The sequence below is a fragment of the Lingula anatina genome, chromosome 4, assembly GCF_051362555.1.
Source record: "Lingula anatina isolate TDL-2025a chromosome 4, LinAna3.0, whole genome shotgun sequence".
Lineage (NCBI taxonomy): Eukaryota > Metazoa > Brachiopoda > Lingulata > Lingulida > Lingulidae > Lingula > Lingula anatina.
The window spans coordinates 26,477,243-26,499,883 of NC_141770.1; the positions used below are offsets into that span (position 1 = coordinate 26,477,243).

At 37.1% G+C, this 22,641-nt stretch overlaps 1 protein-coding gene across 8 annotated transcripts in view; it reads right to left on the minus strand.

Annotated features, from left to right (window-relative positions):
* LOC106152420 (protein MTSS 2) overlaps positions 1–22,641 on the minus strand; it is a 58,736-nt gene that overhangs the window by 17,000 nt on the left and 19,095 nt on the right. The window lies entirely within an intron of this gene.

Below are 22,641 nucleotides of genomic sequence, written 5' to 3' on the forward strand. Positions count from 1 at the left end.
TAATAGTTTTAGCTAAATCTCTCAGCCGCTAACAATTGAATCATGCTTGTAAAAAATCAAAATACGCATGCAGATATATGCAGTTATGTACACAGGATGATGCATGTATATATATATAAATAAAGTGGATTATGAACAGTATTTATAACGAGAGAGAGAGAGAGAGAGATGCACAATCACAAAAACAACATTTTTTCACATCTGTCTGGCCAGATCATCAAATACCATTAGGCAGGACAAATGCCCCATAAAACTGGACATTAACTAGAGGGTCAATAGGTGGGCAATACGGACACCATTAAGCACATCAAAGCCAGGTAGAAGTCAGGCAAATTGGACATTAATTGAAGAGCCATTCCATCATGGTCTGGACCAGGACGCCAATATTTTTCTCCTCGCTCTTCCCTGACAAGTCCCTAGCGGGTGATCAAGCATAGAAAAACCTGGCTATTATAGGTTAATTGGATTATCAGAAGGAGGCTGCGGCTGCCGCTGGTTATCAAGGAAGAGAAGTGCAGAAAAAAAAGAGAGAAGGTGACCTGCGATATAAACAACAACTTGGACAGCAATTAACAGACACTCATCTTCAGCCAGACAGATACTTTCTTACTTTTACAACATCAGGGCACTACTGACAGTACACCAGGCCCCTGAGCAGTATAACAATAATATAATACCAATACTGATTATTATACATCATACAGCCATAAGAAATGCATACCAGGCCTCTATACTGGATAATGCCGATGAAATATAGGCTTTAAGGGCTATGGACTCTTTGATCTGTGATAGGCACCAAACTGGAGCACAATGAATGTGCTATGTGTGGTATGGCTATCAATCTTCCCCCTAAAAACTAATGAAAAACCGTCTCTCCGCTGACTTAAGAACCTCTTAATAGAACATCATCTCTGTCTATTCAACATAAATTATACACATATCCAAAGAGGACACCATAAAATCAAAATTGCTGTCCCATAGTAAGACTACAAAAGTACAATGAGTACACTCGTAGTTCTATTTTCCAATGTTTGATAAGTTTTGGCACTATTTTTTCTATACTACTTATTTGTACACATAGGTCTATGTGAACACTGCACAGTTGGTGACACACACAGAGAAATGTTTCCCTGCCCTGCTACAGAGTGACTTCCATCATGTCTTATTTATTATCAACAGAAACAAACTGACACCATTCACCACACTGAACATTTTCAAAGTCAATTTTTCCATAAGAGTAAGGCAACTTTGTCTTTTCCCTTAGAGAAGTGAAATCAGCCTGAAAACCCAGCCATAATGTACTCAATGTCTGTTTTTAGAATGCCATTGTACCTTTAAGTCAAGGAAAACAAATTTGTACCATTCTTCCCCTCAAGTTAGACATTAGTAGGCTAAATAGGAATAGCAGGCTAAATAAAAATCCCCCCATCATCCCATTATAAAGTAACTTGTCTTCTACCAATATTGTTATACCCTAAAGAGGGTTGTTGAATTTGGTGACAGGTCCTTGTTATTCAGACAGACATTGAGAGAAACTGTCCTACAATAACCTCTGAATACAGACAGGTGCCAGGAGGAAGTAGGGTCAAGTCGCACAAATAAGATAATTTCAAGGTCAACACTGCCCGAATTTGCCTCCAGAACACCAACATTATCATGGAAAATATATTTCTCGTTAATTCTGCCTAAGTAAGCCATTATTTATAATGCATACAGGATATTTTGACAGGTATGTGTTGGACACTGTATGGACTAAAGGGACCCCTACTGGACTTGAGATGTCTCATGGTGTGGATGCCATTGACAACACACTGTCCACAAAATTCATGTCATTTACTTCCAAGTATTTTTTTTTTTTACAACTGTCAAATGGTTACTTCATTCTTTTTATTCCAACTTTTTGGGAGGTTGGGGGAATAATGAAGAGTCAAAAGGGAAGAAGGCATGTTAAAAATCTCATGTCTACAAGCCTACAAATCATCTTTTTACTCGTTACACAATGTCATAAAAACTTCTTCACTTTAAATCACTGATGAGAACACCTTGGCATGCAGTATATGATCTTACTGGCAGACAACAATATATATATACTGACAATCCCCACAGTTAGATAATAAAATACAGCCCATAGTATAAACACACATCTCAATACATGATGCATTCCTACCAGACTTAATCCACAATGCCTGTCAGGGGGAGGTAAACAAACAATTGCACTTGGAATTCTGAGGTCAATCCGCCACAATTCTGTGTAAACACGCCTCTCAGGCTGTGTAGGATAGTGAATCAATATCAACATAGACAGATTCAAAATACCTAAATTTGGTGATAGTGTCAATAATTACACTAGAGGATCAGAGAGGCGATACCGCCTCCTGGTATTGTACCACCAGCTGGAGTAAGCGCATTCGTATGGGAAGGAAAAAGAAGGGGGAGGGGTTGACAAGCTGTATAAAATGCAGTAAACAAGGGTTAACATTTTACATAGATAATTTTTTTTTTAAATCAGGTGGGCAAAAGTAAAAGGTCAAATACAAGGATGTAGTATCATTGTGAATGTAGGATTTCCTCACTAACTGTGATGGAAACAATATTTGAAATTTTGTTTATATTTGGGTTAAACCGTGCTGCCTTTTATTCTGTAGTTGATATTGGCCTACATGGGCAACATCGTATATTCTTTATTTTTGTGCTTGTTTGTATCATATATATTAATGAAAATTTAAAAATGGGTTGATGCAGCTGTTTTGACATTTAAAATAATTAGAATATCAAAACTGGGAGAGAAATTATAATTTAGGAAATTGAATCCACCCAAAAAGTGAAAAGCTTGTTTGGGTAGTGCTGAAAAAAAAAAGATAAACAACAAAATATAGTTGAATCTGCGTGATGCGCCAAAATCCTTGGCAACGAATGCCTTGACGACCAGGAAGAAAGGCATCGAAAGCCCTATTGACAAGCACAGTTTTTAGTTTTACTACAATAACAGCTGTTTTAGTGGTGAAATGCAGTATAATATATTTCAGTTTGTTGTTTAGAATGTATTTCTTGCGGAATTTTGAATCTCAAAGGAAGAGTTATTATTGCTTTAAATGTACACATGTACAGCTGACCAAATGGGTACTAATGTCAAACTAATCATGCATTAAAGCAAGTATATCTATATATAACTGCTGCATATATATATATATATATATATATATATATATATATATATATATATATATATATATATATATATATATATATATATATATGCAGGCAATCAGTTGGCTTTTGTGGAAAAAAAACTGCGTATTCATGCATCTGTAGGGTGGGAAAATTTGCAAACTATAGTTCATGGTGAAAAATAGGTCAAAGGTCAATTTCAAAGTAAAAGTTTCCCAGTATATAACTTCCTATTCAAGATCAATAGCAACTATTGCCAGTTTTGGAGATATAAGGGAGGGATTTTTTTTTAGTGCAGTTCATTATGAAAAGTAGGTCACAGATCAATTTGAAGGTCAGAGTTAGACTGCCAGTGAAAAGAAGGTCAAAGGCTAATTTCCAAGTTACAGTAAGACCCCATTTCCACAGATTATAGATCGATCTATCCCCATGGGGAGTCTCACTAGATTACTGTCAGCATAGCTGGCTTAAATGCCTGTCCTGCCTACTAAAAGCTGTAAGGGAATAATTAAATTCCGTGTGCGGTCGGCTAACTGCAGGGAGTTAGGTCGATCAAGTAAGATCGATCTTAATCTCTGGGAATGCGCTCTAAGATTGTCAGTATATCACTTCCTATTCAAGTTCAATGGTAACTATGGGTGTATCTCTGCTAGTTTTGATGATATAATTAAGGACCAGAAAACTTGCAAAGTGAAGTTCATCATGAAAAGTAGGTCAAAGGTCAATATCAAGGTCACAGTTAGATTGCTAGTTAATGACTTTCTATTCAAATTCTATGGGCGTATCTCTGCTAATTTTGGGAGTGTTTTTTCATTTTATGTTAACTATTGAATATTGCATTGTTGTACTATTTAATAAAGTGCAACTCCTAAACCGTATGGAAAATAAGAAAATGGACACCACCTCCAGTATTGTGCTTGACAAGCTGTACTAAATGCAAAAAACAAGACGTCTCTAGTGTAAACAGTTCCACAATTACAGAGTTTTTAGTTTTGGCATCAAATGACTGCTTCTCCGGTGAAAATGCACCGATTGACCCCAAACCCATGAAGATGAAGGGAGTCCCTAAATAGTAGTCCCCACTGTAATATGAAAGCTTAGGTCTGTGTAGTTTCTGAAAATTGGCACAAACAATTCTTTTTTTACAGAAAATTCCCATTTTTAGAAAATTTTGGCCTGTTTGACCTTGAAATAAAGGTCAAATGTCAAATCCAAGGGCATATTTGGAAACTCCATATATGACTTTTGGTCAGACCTCTATAGTAACTTTTTCCATAATTCCTTCAGTTTGGGAGATATTTAGCATCAAATTTTCAAAAATTTTGACAAGGGTGCATTTCAGTGAGCGTCACACCCAGACCAATGCACTAACTGAGACAAAAATACCAGGGGGTTCAAGTTGAGATTATATGTGACCTAAATCCAAGAGATGGGGACACAGGTCCCTGCGGTCTAGGAGGAGAAGCGGTAACGGTGACTTGTTTCCGGCGCCCGACTGCGGAGCCGCAGGAGCCGGCGGAGCCGGCGGAGCTGTACGAGACGGGCCGGGACTAAAACCATGAGTACCGCCAGCGTATACGCTGGTGGTACTAATAAAATGTTGGAATGTATACTGTATAATGCTAAGTGATGCTATCCCTTCTACAGGACACAAAATTAAATATCATTTGTAATTGACAAGAATTCAGTAGTGAAAGAATTTTGTTCAAACATGTTCTGTGAAGAACAAATTTTGAAATTGGTTTATGTTAAAAAGTATGGGGAAAATATTTTTCCTTTTTTTAAATAGAATGTTATAAACATGACATGGACAAAGATTTCCGAAATCTTCAGAGCAGTTTTTCTAAACTAAAGAAACTAAAGAAAAGCTGTGTGTGAAAACTTACTCAGGAGCAAGTGTCCACTTTTTATCATTGCAACAAAAATGGCAGAAATTTTAATTCAACAACTGTGACGAGTTTGACAACTGCAACATTACATGCGATATTCTGCATGACAAAGAAGGGACGTAAAAAACACTTAAATACTGACACTTCCGATACCTTCTAGACAGCTGCTGAGGGCAAACTTTCAATAAATCCTTTTTTTTTCAATTTAATCAGTTGATAAATCAACCCAACTGCAAACTTTCTTTGTTGGTCATCCAACTTTATGCATAAACTAAAATCATTTGCATATGCTGAACTTTCATCAAATTAGATACACGACAGCCAGTCACTCATAAAGTGCAATAAATGAAGATCCACTTACATGTAATCAATATTGCCAAACATGGTTTCTCAAACATTTTAGTGTTTTAGTTTGTGTGTGTGTGTGTGTGTGAGAGAGAGAGAGAGAGAGAGAGATTAAAAGTGGTGCTAAAAATACAACAGTTAATAACATGGTTAAACATCTATTCTATTATCTTCCCATCTTCTCCTTAATGAAGACAAAGCATTGTCTCCATGCCTTTAGACACTCACCAGATGTTGGGGAATTTAAAAAGATATTACACTGTGCACTGTCAAGGCAATTATTAGTTCTCACCATCACTTTCCAATACTTGATGAGACTACCAGCAGCTGGCGTTGTGTGTTATCATCGCTTTATGTCTGTCATTTTTAAAGGTAAAGCGTTGGTCCGTTGGTCCAGTCGGTTTTTATCTATTTTTTTTCTCCAAAATACATGTCTCTTGTTACTGTTCAGGACTAAGATCAGTGTGTGTGTGTGTGTGTGTGTGTGTGTGTGTGTGTGTGTGTGTGAGCATGTGCACATGTGTTTGAGAGAGAGACGGAAACAGAGACATTGTATGTGTGTGTATACATGTGCGTGAGTCCACGCATACATGACGCACATGTGCTAGTACAGCGACATTCTCTGACCATCTGCAAAATATTCTAGCTCTTTATCCCACACTCTCAAATTCACATCTCCTCACTCAAAAAAAAAAAAAAAAAAAAAAAAAAAAAAAAAAAAAAAAAAATTAATGATCTACAAAAAATAGCAACCTCAGACAACCTTTTGTGGATGAAAAAATTTCACCCAAGATACAGGATCTAATAACAGCAGGCGAATATTCGTGACCATTTCAGGAGCACAGACATCTTCGTCACAACTGTCACCTGTGAATGAGTGGAAGGTCTCAAGCATTTTGTATTTTAATAAGGATCAGTTTCCCCTATCGTGTGCTGTCACATTTCAATACCGACAGATCACTTGGCATTCTATGTCATTTAAAATGAGGATAATAATCTTTCACGCATTGTCGCCTTTCAATACTGAGAAAGAACTCTGCATTCTGTGTCATCTCATATGGATAAGTGTTTTTTTTTTCTCCCTCAATAATCTGGCACTTTCAAACACATGATAGGATCCCTGAATTCAGTGTCATCTTATAAGAACATGTATCACTCTTCTATTCTATCTCTTAAAATATCTTTCACACATTGCTGCTTTTCAATACAAAGATAAAATCTTATAGGGATAGGCAATATTCTCTTACGTTCTAACACTTAAAAATACTAGTATATAATAATAAATATAAAGGATAGGTGTTATTCCCTGATATAATGTCACCCTTCAATGTGAGTTAGAACTTAGCATTCTGTGTGACTGTGCTGAGTGTTACAATAGAGCAACTAACTGTCGTTGCCGACAGCATGTGGAGTTGTTTTAAGAGAAAAGATCACCCCTGGCTGCACCTTACAACATAATTCTGGTCACAGACACCTAACTGTATTACTACCAAAGCCACATTCACAACAGCAAACTAACTAGTCTGTGGATCAAATATGGCTGACCAAGGTGCAATGCTTCACTTGACCACATGCTACTAATGCCTCATCATGGGCCAAAACAGACTACAAAGCTAGTCTTAAACTAAAGACCATCTTGACTAGAACCCTTTCCGTAGAACCAGCCCCTGTTTACAGACTGTCTAACAGAAGAAAGGAGACGAGGAGGTCAAGGTGTCTCCAGCAAAGAGTCAGGTGTCACAGGTTGATCTGCCTTAATACAGCAGAATGGGTGACCCACTTAACCTCACACTTAGTACAGGGACACCTGACGCTGGAAAAGAGGCGTCTGGAAGTCAATAATATCCTAATATGAGACGAGGCGGGGCATCCGTGTCATTGGTATGGACTGACTTCATGATCATCATTATGAATTAACCTGCCCAACCCAGCTAAGAACACATATCATGTTTAAGAGATTCCTTTTGAATTATTTCCTTGAGTTACATAAAATGAAGAGCAGGTTAAGGTTTTTGAAGCCCTCTTACAAATAGTACTGAATAACATTGGCAAAATAGACTGTCTCCAAACCTCATTATTTGCATTCCTACATAAGAAATATTAACTGATAACATCATGTATACTATCTACTTGACTTGTCAACAAATTAAACAAGGTACATTTTTTCAAAGTCCTGTTTATGTATTAGCAGCATTCTTTTTTTTACCAAGCACCGAGTGACTGGGGAAACAGACTCATAGTTTGTATTCTTGCATAAGGAACAGCAACCAACTAATAACATTATCTGTTTGACTTATGAACTAAATGGGTGCATTTTTAAGCCTTGCTTTAATCATAAACAACAAGGAGTCTTTCTTTACTGAAGTACTGAATAACTCTGAGAAGAGAGACTTCCATCAGAGCTTATTACTTGCATTTTTGCATAAGAAACAGTCACCAGCCAACATAATTACACAGGGAACAAAAGCCCTGTCTACATACAAAACTGACCCTTAACATAATCAAGGCCTGGAATATGAATACTACAAATGGCAGATTGAAATATTAGGAGAAAAATGTCACAGGTAATCCCTCACCGAGACTACAAGAGGTAATAAATTATAAAACAACAAACGCGCATCTCTCCTCTGCAGCAAGTTTCTCTGATGTGGCAGAGAGCACCAAATGAACCCTGCGATCTTCACCACGAGATTCAGGTTCAGATGGCATCTTCAATTAGTCTTCTGATACTGGTATTATATGCCTCTATATGATGGGTTCCAATTGAAATTAAATGACCCCAATATACATTGATGCGGCAATATCATTTTCAAATGTAATTTGAAATAAATGCTATTTAATTTGAAGTATAATGTGCACTGGAGTATCTCTGCCATAATTTGACAACCATCATCAGAAATTTCCCATCTCTCTCTTCATAACTGGTTTCTAATTTGCCATAAAAATATATTTAAAAAAAGGTTATTTTTTAAAAACAGGCATCTCTGCCATCTTTTGAAACATCATTCTTTGATAACAGGGATATGTTTTTTTTCTGGTTTCTCACTTAAAATGACTTGTATAGAAACAGAAAAAAAGGTATTAAGAAAATGGTGATTCTCTTTCATAAAACATCACATTAATGTAGTAATATTCAGGTCATGTTAAAAGGATAATGTGACATTTAATGATCCCCTTGGAAATGAGTTTTTCAATTTTGGAATGATTATGCTATTCTGATACAATATTCGTCATAATGAGGTTTTCAATTTCAGTGCCACTTGTAACATTGCATGAAATTTGCCATTTGGGTGTTATGTGAAAATGAGAATTTCAAGTGTTAAATAAATAACAACAGCAAAATTCTTCCTAATTTATTGAACTAAAAATGGGAGTTTCAAGGGTTTAATACATAACAATCCAATAAAACTTCAAAACTCTTCACAAGATCATAAGGATTAAGTATTTGCATTGTTGTATTATGAAAAGCGACCACCCAGTCCCAAATAGTACCAATTCTCTTTATGCAAGATACTTCATGATTTCTCTCATAAAAACTGGAGATTGAAGTGTTAAATCAAGATTTATGCAACAATACAGCTAAGGTTTTTAACAGTCAATACATTCACATCTTTTAAAGTACACAAAATCCTAACAGTAAGAACAACCCAGATTGCCAGCGCTAGTTCACTCTGATCATGCATTCAAGACATGACATCTTGTGAAACACCAGACCAAGCAAGATGCCCAAACCGCAGACAAAACAATTTTTTTCCGTCCCCCATTATCCGCCTTCCACTAGTATGTGATTTGGCTTGATAAACGGTCATTATCTGCCTCTCTGCCATTGTTATACAACAGTTTAATGGCTCATACAATGGGATGAATTGTTGATGATATGCCTTTAGGGCATTTAACTCTTTTTTTTTTCCATTCAGACCTGAGGAAAAGAAAAAAACATCTCTGTGCTTCGCCTCTGCTCACTCCCTACATTGCAAAACTGGTTCTCTATCTTTCCAGACAGCAGTTAAAATATCTCCATTTTGATGCATACCCTTTTCAAAGCTGCATATTTATCAAAGTAAGATTAAAATAAATAAATGCATGCATAATGTATCAAAAAAGAATTTAACAGCAATAATTCACTTTAATATTTTTAAAAACTACCATTATTATTGAACATGAAAAACAGCACAAAAATTAAATTGAACATTTTGCAATAACAGCAATCACCACTCAGACAGTTTCAGCATTCAAAACGAGCTGCCAGATGCTGCTGCCTCCTTTGCTCTCCACCATTCACCCTCATGATGTGATATTTCAGCCATCGTCTGTCAATTATTGACTTGGGAAGTTTATTTCTTGCCATAACAGGCAGTAAAGCATGTGTTCTCCCAGTTAAAGCAGCGTGCACTGTCACTCAAAGGAAGCGTAACCTTTTTTCCAGTGAGGCAAGACTTGAAAGATGTGAAGGTGTATTACAGAGCTTTCCTCCTCTTTTTTTCTCTTTGTACAGTAAAAAAGAGATAGTATTTATAAAGGGGCTAACCTAGATCAGAAAACAGTACTGTATAAGACTGTGTACAACTGGGAGAAACCTTTCCATATAATGCTGCCCATATAATGATGCCTATCTAAGACCTTGTTTGCAAAAGGGCTAACATAGACAGTAAAAGAGACCAAATGATGTCAGATTATAGCAGAACCACCAACATGCCTCCTATCGTGATATATTTATAACAAGATAGCATACTGAGATGTGTCGGCCTAACTTGAAATGAAACACGACTTAGGTTTGTCAGATAGCAAACATAGCAAAGTTTGGTTGCAGTTTTCTTCACTCATTATGAACAGATGATACAGTGGCACAAGTGTGGCTATTTTTTCTCCTTTTTTCCATGACTCACTCTAGCCCTCTACCAGCTCTGTTCACCCTGAGTTTCAGATATTACAGGAACCTCACCCTGGTTATCAGCATGTCTCTGCCACTGCCAAAAGCCTTTGAAACTCAGGGTGTCCCCCTGATGATGAGGATGATGATGATGAAAGCTATCCTTCATTATAACAATATAAAAGTGCTGAAATACTGGGAGAAATGCAAAGGTCCATTGGACCATGAAGTTGGTATGGCAGTTATGGCATCTCTGTGCTCACTTTAGTAAGATTGTTCTCCATTCCTGCTGCATACATAAGTATACAATAAATGGAGTAAGTTCAGAGTATGTTCCCTACTCGAGCAATTATTGAACATGCACCTGTTCCAATTTCCACTTTAGGATAAAATTTCCTGCATCCTATTATCTGAATTATTTAAGCCATATCAGAAAACTGAATTAAGTCAATATGAATATTTGATGAAAAATGGGACGAAATTGAAATTAGTTAGACAATTTGGCTCAAATTTACTATGCTGAGCTGCAGCCAGCTATTTATATGGTTGATTGCAATGTAAATACATAAATACACAATATTAGAGCAAAAAACAGTCAAGTCGGGTAAAAAATCTTTACAATTTTTACAGACTGCAGCAGATTAGAGATTTCTATTTTGAAGAAACGTGGCTGCTGCCTTCCAAGAACCTTAAATAACCTGCAGTAAAAAATGAACTTCTGCCTTTCTAATTTTGGCAGCAGTGGTGGTTTACTCATTCTCATGTAGATTTAACAAAGCACATGCAATAAACATGGAGACAGATGAACTTCCTTCTACCTCTGAAGCTACAGATAAATGGGATAATACTGGTAAAACACTCCTCTGATGTTCCCAAGTACCTTGCACCAAATTTACAAGGATCTTCCACTTGAAAATTCATTTTAAACGGACAAACATAAACAAAACACACAAATCAGTTAAAAACATAAACAACACACCTATGGGGCCTTTTAAACAAGATGTAGTAAAGGGAAAATAACCCCTGGCTTGACATTAAAAAGATACCTGGCTGATGTTGGTGGGGATCTAGAACCAGTGGACCAGACTAAACAAACAGGGCCACCTGTACTACTTCTAACACCCCATGGGCCTGCTCTCACAAAGTGGCTTTAAACCGAAAGTTGGTCCTTACTTCTAAGCTGAAAAGTTTGGTCTACTTCAGTTCAGTACAAGTCCGAAGTAGTCCACAGAAAAACAAAGCTACTGTTGGCCACTTCCTTATTTTTCATCAAACAGGATTAATATTTCATTTACGGAGACCACTACCCATTTTCTCACTTCAAAAGTAGACTTTAATTTTTGGTATTGAAGTTTAAACCACCTTTCAGTCTTAAGTTCTTGAGTGAATCCAGCCCCAGGACTTCCACACAGACACATCCCAGATAAACAAAACAACTGTGTCTGGATGTTTACTAATTTCCACAATACTTTGTACAAAATTTACAAAATGTTCAACTCCTATGGTTTTGAGACCACGAAGAATACAAAATCCAAAATATGTTTTAGTAAATATTCACTGTTGCTATGGTGATAGCTTAAAACAAAACTGACATTTTAATAACACTTTCTAACAATCCACCCACACTTAAAACAAAACGTCACATTACAGCTTATGCAGTATAGGATAAAAAAAAAAATCTGTCACAAAAAGTTTTTGGACACCTATCTACAAGGGCCTGGAAAAACAGTTAAATATTTTGGATAGCCTTTCAACAAAATCCTGTCTAAGAACTGCATTATCGTTAGCAAAAATACATGATGTTATTCATTTTTGAGTAAAGTAACACCCAAAAGAGCCATCCATCACAGAGAAATGGCCACAGATGTGTTCAGAGCAGAACAAAGCTGGCATCAGAACAAAGTGCATGCCTCCAGAGACCTCTGGTATGTCTGAATCTGACCTCAGGAGACCACTCCCGTCTGGAGAGGACACCAGCTGTCCATCCCAGTCAGTTAACTGTGCAGTAGCTGCATCTTAAAATACTCATTTCACTGTATTTCTTTCTTTCTTGTTGTAATTTACAAACATACACATAAGTTTACTACTAGTATGACAAATAATCTTTCTCATGAAGAATTCTGCTGGATACTAAAATATCGAAATTACCAATCTACAAAAATACTAGAAAGATTTTACTGTAGTCCAGTGACAATGTTTCACATTTTATCAATATGTCTGTTGAAACTGAAACAAGACTTGACCATTTCTAATGGCTTTGCCACTGACATCATTCTCATTTCAAAATGGTGAACCATTTCAAACTTTACTCAATGTCATCACTCACTTCACAAAAGGCCCTCATACTTCTTGTACAACAAATTGCTCACTAAGTCAACTTTCACTTCACTCAGCAAAACAAATGACACACATCAAAAACTTCCCTTTTTTGCTTCTTGGATGAAAAATAACTACACTGCCCCAGGCTGACAATGCAAACAGTGTACCCTTTTTTGTTTTTTTCTGACAAAACTGCCTGATAATTTAGATTTATTTTCCTTTTTGGCAGTAAGCTGTGAAATTACATATATCTGTGTACTTTAGCAGGCTTCCATATTGACATATAGACAGGGAACAAGTACATTTATCATACTACAAACATCATGGCAGTGCATTCAAGTGTGCCTGCTAGTAGGGAAAATGATTAAAATATGTATATATAAATAAATGAAATAAAACAAACCAACAACAACAAAAAATAAATGTCCCTGGAACTGCTTTCGCATGGCAAATCAAGACCAAAATTTGGGTTACACTTGACTTTTGTTTCTATTCTAGCCCCAGCTAAATCTCCAGTAAACTAGCAAAAAGAGAAATGACTCATGTTTCAGACCTTTTCATACTTTATTTAAGCGACTATAATATATTTATCCAAAACTGAATACACAAATCTTTCAGTTCAGAAGTTAACACAAACTTTCTTTTTTCATTTCTTTTGTGAATCATTTCCACCATGAATATTTATTGTCCTTTCAAGAAAGAAAAAAAGAATTATTACACACAGCAGGCCTTACGGGAGTTTCCCTCTCAATTTCCCTTCAACAAGAACTTTCCAATGTTAAGATATAAGTGAGTCAAAATCTATTTAAAGCAAGCAATAGGCCTTAAAATGTTTTGAGACCTCTTCTGGGAGGTGGTGGTCCACAAAATATAATTGCTTAGAACTGTTAAAAGTAGAACTGTTTGAACAATCCATATCCTAAATTGCGTCATAAAGTACCAAGTGTTGTATATTTTTCTTTCTTGCTTTCCTTTTTTGGCAATGAACACTGTCTGCATCAACACTTCCTTACAATGATAACAAGTGACCTTTCAAACAGGTAAATACTTCACTTCAAAGTGAAAGTTGGAAAGTTAGAAGCCCCAGTAAATTGTGACTAATCACCTACTATAAAACAGTTCCATTTCCCAGGAATAAAACCAGCACCAAGATGAAGTGCAGATCTGGTGCCAAGTAAAAGTCGAGCACTGCTGAAAGAAATAAACCAATCAGAAAAAGTAAACTTCACCTGTAAGTCATGTTCAGATCCAGACTAACTTAAGACCAAAACAGGCTGACATCACTAGCTGACCATAAATCCTGACATGGAGCTAAATATTCTAAAACACAAAAAGGGTGGTCCCTTTGTAATGTGGTCAACTTGCCAGGTTTAAGTTGATTCTGATGGCAATGCAACCACAGTCTCTCAACCACCTGCACCAGACCAAAGATAAAGTCAGTGACCTTCAAAATATAAACCAAAGGCATCGTCTTGCATGCTTCCACTAAGACTTTTGCTGGTTAGTTATGTTAAGTGCAAAAAGTGTGCTACAGATCTAATTTTGCAAGATGAGAGAATAGCTAAAAGAAAACCAGGAACTTTCTCAGACTTTGATGTCATTTGGTAATCTTTCAAGGTTTAAGTTGGGTACTGATCAAAACACATCCAGTCTATCAACAACCTGCTCAAACTGAAGATGAAGTCATTGAATTTCAATTGATAAATCACAGACTAGATCTACTAGCCCTTTTCCCCCACATTCCCCTGGTGTGTTATGTGTTAAGTGCTGTTGAAATTGTGTTATCTAATGTTACAAGAGGAGCAGAAGAGGTGGCCTTATCAAGAACTTCATCAGAATCAGCAAGTGCCCCCAACTCTCAGTCCTATCCTTGGGTGATAAGGAATTATTTGCCATCTACCTACAACATTTTTGATCAAATAAATCAGTCTTATATTCATTTTTGTACTTGTCTATGAATTTAGGAGAAGATATTGTCTAGGCCTATTTGATATCCCCAAGGGGTTTATTTCAATGCCTATGTTTTACAGTACTTCAAGAACAGACCAACCAAGGAGATAACCTGCTGGACATAATTACTTCATAACTATCCACTATCCTGACTAATAACATTGTCAATATTTGGTCAATTTTCATCAGATACCCTGGACCAAATTACCTTAATAAAACAAACCAGCAACATGTTATGTAACTGAATAAGCCACAGCCAAATTACATAATTAAATACCAATACTTGCATTAAATGTCACATTAAGTGCATTTTAGATTGACTTAATGACCGCTGCATACATTATGACATCATCTTGACAAGTTTGCCTGAAGCAAGAAATTTCAAACAGAGCCGAACATTCATGTAAGTAACAGGCACCACTGTTCTTAAGTCTCAGTGAACTTGGTAGATTACAATGCTGGCCTTCTGACAAACAAAACAGCAAATTTTCAAATCACAGCAGAAAACATCACTTTAATTTAATTCAGAAGTCTGCCTTTCCAGACAACAAATTATAGTAAAACTGATTATTTGAGCTTCTGTAAAAATGCCAAACTTTATAACCATGCTGGTAGGCCACAACCACAACTTACAGCATAAGGCTGGGTATCTGCTGAAAAAATGTTTTAGCATAGGGCAAGGGTCTCCTCATAAGATAACTGTGGCTTATATAAAATGCATTACTGTAGGTGAATGAAACGGATCCTTTGTGGTTTTGATATATGCCACAATACTATTTCACTTCATGTAAAAATTGTTCTGATTTTAATGAAAGAAGGAAGATTGTGCTTTCCGTAAAGCAAAATGTGAGAAATGCAGGATAATAAATCAATTTCTCTTAATTTTCTCTAAAAATAATACTGCAGAAATCCACAGTTCTCTCCCTCTGTCATCCACCTATTTGTGAAATCTCAAATCTAAAATGTTTTTTTTTTTTTCTTTTAGCCAAAACAACTGCAGTTTAATCATTTTAACCATAGCAGATTCAAATAATATTATGCTAATTGACTTCCAATATTCACTTCATTTTGATGCAAAAAAATTGGCATCCTTTGTCTTGGGCTTCTTATCATTAAGGTCATAGCATGAATGTTTTAACATGGTAATGGAGTTTTGCTGTTATACAGGCTTGTTCAGTTCAGGGTTACACATGCATAAAATAAAACATCCCCATGCTCCAGATGAAATTGCATAATTTCGAAGATAAATGAGTTGACTTTTCAGATTAATGGCCTTCCAGATAAAAGAGAAATATCTTTTCTTTGTCCTGACAATCACGAAGATGAACTTCACTTTGTCTTTGCTGACAAAACATTGCACTAACATCAGACACTGAACATTATTTGCCGCTCTCTCATGTCTTTACATCAGTCTAACAATGATATATTGAAATCAAAAATGATTGTGTGATTTCTTGCAATTTAAAAATCATTATCAGACAAATGATCCAGTTTTGAAAGCAGTCCTCCATGCAAAGGCTTCTCTCTCTCAGCCATCACGCACTCAAAAGTAATAAAGAAGATTTAACAAGACGAATAAAAAAAAATCCGACAGGTCTGTTCCTCACATAAAGGTCACCGTTATCTATAGCTACAAATCTTCTCCTTTTACAGTGGCACCAGGAAATGAAGCGCAATAAAAAAGTCGGTACTCGTTACATCATACTGAGGTCATACAGATGCCAAATGGCCCCCTTTTCCTCATTTACAAAACATCTATTTTTTTTTCAAAGTATTTCCAGTACACTGCTATCTTCCAAGATACTAGTAACTAAAACATACACTGATTTGCAAAATAATAATTTGATCAGACTTTAAAAGCTCCCCCTCACTTCATAAATTCTGACAGATTTAAGACACTGAGGGGAGAGTATCACATAGGTGTTTATGCCCAAGGAGGGAGGGGGGGGGGGGGGTCTTTCACTTTCCCAGTGAGGTACAAAGAAGAGAGCCATCCCTAATTTACAACCCTTGCTAACAGTAGTGATCTAGGCCTAGATAAGACACTCCAGGTAATTCCGTCAGTATCTCACCTGTGACAGGTGATTTGCCCACTCACTGTTAATTAACTGACAGGTGGACATTATGTATGGACACCTCCTTGGTGTAGTGACCAGTGGTCAGTTATTATAGGAGCTTATTTGCTACAGGGCTATTCATTATATATAGATACCACATAACAGGTGTACTGTCACTGATAACAGATGAAAGGTGTGTAATTAAGGGAATATGAAACGTAATCTTCATGAATCAACACAAACATACATTATTCATTTCATCTTCACAGGGGTAGTTTGGAAATAAAGTTGTTCTCTCATGCTGGCTCCCTAAATAATGACTTTTAATTGAGTTTTGTTGCTTAAATAACTGTCATATAATGACTTTCTTTGCATCAATTTATCAGAAAAAAAATGGGCAGCTTAGCTTTAAAATTATAATTTCTACCAGGGATAAATTATATTCTACCACATTCTCCATGATATCTGTTTTATTCCCCATTCTTGTGCAATTACAAGCAGTTAATCAATGGCAGATAACACAACATAGATCTACACATTTTGAGATCTAAAGTTTTGACAACCACTGTTCTAAATCATGTCTCCTTGATCTCTGAAGAGGCATATTGTACAGCCATTCTATCCTCAGCAAACTAAATCTCTGCCTGCTACAACCAAGGCATAGCCTGCGGCAATGTGCCATGTTGTTCTTTTTGTACAGGATAACTCTGCAATCATGCCAACAATCCAGCCCCAATGACTCAGACAACAGAAAAATTGGGCCAACAATACAAACTAGTTACCAAAAATCAAGAGTCAACATGCAATATTTCCTGTGCACATGTTTACCCCTCTTCAACGCAACTAAAGACACGGTAACTCGATCGCATGTGGTTGCTAAACAAGAAAAAGATCGGGACAAAAGAAATTAAATTGGTTTCTTTGTAGTTGTACCCTTGATGAGATTAATGGGCTGGAGTTAACGGGAGGGGATTGCGTTGGAGGATAGGGAAACCATGAATGTAGACCACAAAATGAACAATGAAGCCTGAACTTTACCATCATTTCAAGCATCAAACCCTTTTGATGTACATCAGATTGTGCAGAAAGTTGTGAACGTAAAAAGATTATACCAAGTAAAAATAGCATGGATAATACAAACATAAGGAGGCTATGGTAGTTTCATCACATTTTAGATATATTCTTTAACATAAAGTCATCAAGTTTTCAAAAACAGTCTCAGTTTGATAAGGGCTGCAAAAGGAACCTGCATTTACTGGGGTCTGTAGTCTGTATTTCAGACTTGCTGATCCACAGACTACTATAACTGCCGCTGGGCCTATATTCCAGCTAACATCTACAGCTACCTGTCCAGGTGTTACATCTAATACACCTGACACAGGTAGGTATGTTACAGGCACACCTCACACCAGCTGCTGCCAAATTAACCTGTTTTCTTCTCCACTTGGCCATATTCCCCAGTCAAAGCATACTTGTAATATTATCACAATGTATCAACTATATAAACACATACTGATGCTCAGCATATATTATGCAGGTGCTTTTCACATATTCCAGATTTTTACATCAATCAAGTTTTTAAAAGGGTGAGATACATTTTTTATTATTTCTTGTGTGATTATGTAATGTCTCACTTCCAGAGCCGAGGAGTCAGTCATGTGATCAAAGCCTCCTTTGATGAAGGGTTCAATCACCAAGCCTCGTGGGTAAAAAAAAACAAATCAAGTCTCTTCAGAAAAGCTGTACTATTTTTCCACCAGTTTTATGCAATTTCTAACTAAGTTTGGCTCTAAATATTCACACTGACAAGCTGATCAAAACAGATATGTCATAAGCCACAAAGAAATATGGCCAGAGGTTTGTATCGATGGTTGGCCAGTGGTCAGTCTGACCCAAAATGTGCCCATGATTCATCAACCACAGAAATAACCTACCAAGTTCAGATGAAAGCCTACATGCAACTCTCTAAAGACTACAGTTTCAGACAGAACATATAACTCACAGTTACGTGTCACCGTTAAAAGTGTCACCCAAAAATGTCACACAGGATACAACGTTCAGGAATCTCAGGTGACAGGTAGGTTATGTGACAACACATAGGGATAAAATGTTGCCAAATACCAATCACAACATTCACTTCCTTCTCCACTCACAAAAACAACAACTATGTCCTCTGCTAGGGTACAAAGGTCTTTAACCACTGACCACAAATATAAATTCCAAGTCCATATTTCTTATTTGCTTTAGTAAATTTGATACATGGTTAGATATGTGATATCAGCCCCTGTTTGGATACATGTAAAAAAATTGCAATCGCTTATGTAGGAAGTGACCTGTTGTCCCATTTATTTATTCAGTAAACACTAATAAATCACAAATATGAACAAAAATTTAAAAGGAAAATATTTAACACTCAGCCATTGATTAAAATGGTTGTAAGTTTTGAGAGGTGATCAGCTGGGAAGCATGCAGTAGTCACATGTGACATGAGGAAACCTTAATGGCTCTCCAATGTATGCCCTGACAGCTTTTCTGATCATCACAGCCTCTGTCCAGCACTAATGGGCTGTTATGGTGGACACATAGGAGGAAAGGCAATAGTTTTATAGCTATCCTGGTGTCCAAGACCACTGCAGAATATATTACTATAGTAAACATTATCTTCTTTCAAATAAAAAACCTACAGACTATAAACTGAAGAGTATCTATTTAATTTTTCAGGTACAAAGATTTTTTAGTCCGAAAGAATGAATTGAGCCGATCCACTGATTTGTGTGAGCCCCGTCTTAAATTGCAATGTTCAAGTTTCTTTCTCACAGGTTTTCAAAAAGTTCACCTCAATTGAATTCAAGCTGACACCAATCAGGAGTTGAAATCTACCAGAAAATAGCCCACAATTACCCAGACTGATATTTTCCAATTTAATTTTGTCCAGAAGGGAAATCTTTGCTAATCATTTCTGCCCCAGTGAGGAGGGAAAGTCAAATATCCTCAGGGTACAGAAGCCCTGGACAGTAAACACCACCGACCCACAAAGACTGATGGATGCACACATGACCTGCTCTCACAAGGTCTAACTTGATACAGAAGACAGCCCTAAAATGCATCATCAACCAACAAATTTAGGTCATCCTGTTTTGAACTCTGATGTCTGAGCTTCATTGAGACTTTTTGATGAACCACACATATGTACCGAGCAACCCAAAGCATAACTCTACCTAAATCCCTTGTTTATCTACATGGGTGTCTGATAACGTGTTTTGGGCTCATTTCCGTTTTAAGTTAGACTTTTTCTGAGCTGGCTAGTGTCACAGACATCTGTCACCATGTCAAATGCAGGGTGGTAACACGAGATGACAGTCACTGCAGCCATTCACTGTTCACCAAAATAATGACACAATAACAAAGACCACTGGAAATGGGCAACTCTCTTTATTGAATGATTTATCCTGAGATAATGAAAGACTTTTTGGTGAAATAGGTTAAATTGCTGATGTGATTACGATACCCATTGTGGGTTCTCTACATTCTATATGCTGGCTGAGTTACTACTGTATTTGCCTTGACTGAATTGTTAGATTGGTGCAAACAATGACAACCTAACAATAACCATTGGTGCCCATCTACAATCTGTCTGGGTTACAACCATGTTGTCCCAACACAATACAACATTGGTGTTTACAGTAACAACTTTCTACAGGTTACACTTGCATACTCAACATCTATTGCCTCTGCTGTTACTATATATAGAAAACAATCCCTATAGTGAAAATGACCACACCACACAACAGCAACAATAGCCCCTGGCACTTATCTTATACATATAACTTATCTATTGCTTGGTCAAGCTTGGTTATCTAATGTCCAAAACAAGACTGACCAGGCACGTCCAGTTGCCATTCAGCCCTTTGATAACACCAGATTGTATGTAGGTAAATACTCTGATCACTTCACTGGCAGTGAACACTCTTCCATTTCAGTGAGATTGAAGATAAAAACAGATCCCTTTTCCAGTATTTATTTATCGTACGGTTGTACCACTTGAAAAATGACTGAGGTAACCATGATCAAAAATTCTCAAACTGTTATTACCCTAACACACATTATTCAACAGACAATATGAGCTGTTTTATCTGCCAAGGTCATTATCTTTACCATATTCTGTTTTTTATTATAACGTCAAGGCTTGCTCATCTCTGGTAGAACTTTCCTTCCTTACATCATCAAGATCACATTACAATGGTAATGACTTCTTGGCTCATTTATAACTTAACTCCTGAGATGAGACAGAAATGGAGCTCAGGTGCTACTGATGGCAAATGCTGAAACTTCCATCTTTTTATGCACCTGAGACTTTGTCTTTATTATTGCATACTTCATGTGGTGTTCTTTGAGCCAATTCTAGAGGTAAGAAGAGAAAAAACTATGTTAACCGCAAGAAAGTTCAAATTCATTCCAATAATTTCATATCAAGATTAATGGTTTAATATCTCTCTCCAACACTCACGCACGAAAACACAAACACACACACACACACACACACACACACTAAAATCTAAAACAAAAATTGTACTTTGCAATGACATCATCCAGACAACAATGTGGGGACTATAGCATGTCTTCCACAAGCCAGCCACCACAGTGAGAGCAGAGCAAGTCACCATTTCTTTCAGCGACTCTTTGTAAGCCAATTTTCCAACTCAAAACATCACAAGACATACACCAGAAAAAGCTGGCCATTTAACTTCCTGAATTTCCCATTGAACTTTGTCCTATGTGACTTCCACTGTTTTCTCTGCTGGGGCTGGGTTCACTAAGCTTTTAGCATTAAGTTCTTTAGCTAAAGCCAGTCCCAGGACTACCAGAGTTCTGTAGAACCCTGGCCAGAAGGCAACTGAAGTGTGAACTGACACAAACTTAGCTGGAGACAGCCTGAAGAGCAACAAACAGAGCTTCTTTTCCAAGATAAAGAACTGTTTTTGTTGAACCTTAAAATCTGCCATCGTAAATTTTTCTCTAACTTAGCGAAATACACACCAAAGAATAATCTATTTAACCCCTCCTCCCCCCCAAAAAAGGGCAAATAAATAATGCAGTTAGGACACATAAAGGAGCCTCCTAAAAGAAGTGGGGAATGGTGGAAGGGAGGGGGAGGGGGGGGGGGAGTCTCCACACCATATTGACCACCCTGTTGCTATGCAGTAACACTGCTCAAATTACAGCAGTGACAAGCTGGGACATCTCACATCGCTCATTTCCCAAACCAGGGCACCTGGTGATTTGTTGCTGACTAGATCTGTCAGCAGGGTTTTTTCCTCTCTCTCTTTTTCATCACTTCCCGAGCAGAAGCAAGGGGTCACAGAACTTGGCAGGGACACAGATTTGGCTGCTACCAGAAAAGCTTCCACTTTGTATGTGTGTTTTTAGCACTCTCATTAGTTCCCACTGGGCCCTGTTACTGGACGGCTGTGATCAGTGACTGGACATTCAACTGACCATCACATCACAGACAACCACTATGGAAGTTGGGAGGGGTTTACAGATGAAAAAATCCCTGCCTAAATTGCTAAGCATACTGGTTTCCTATGTTTATCAGACCACATTGGAAAACAAAGGAAGTCTGTAATCTAATTTTGAAAGTTCTTAAAGTTACTGTGCTTACTCTGTTTTTTTTTTTTTGTTTTTTTTTGTTTTTTTTTTTTTGTTTTTTTACATGAGGCTCATTTTGGCCTCAATCTGTTCATTAAGGACCACAGGTGCCATGATGGAGGAAGATGGAAGAGAGACAGAAAACAACACGGTCAAGGAAGCTCTTGGTCAATCTGTTATTAATGTGCTCTTGGCATTTGCAAAGATCCACATATGCCAAAATTCCATTTTTTGCACTAGCTTGTTTTTTTGTGCTTCACAGACCTAGACAGCCTTCCTGGAATTTAGCCTAATTTCTGCTGTAATAACAAACATTCGCTGAGCAATCTCACTCACCTATTGGGGGACCTGTCTGGCATCTCTTACAACTCTAGTAATTGCCTCATATACCAAC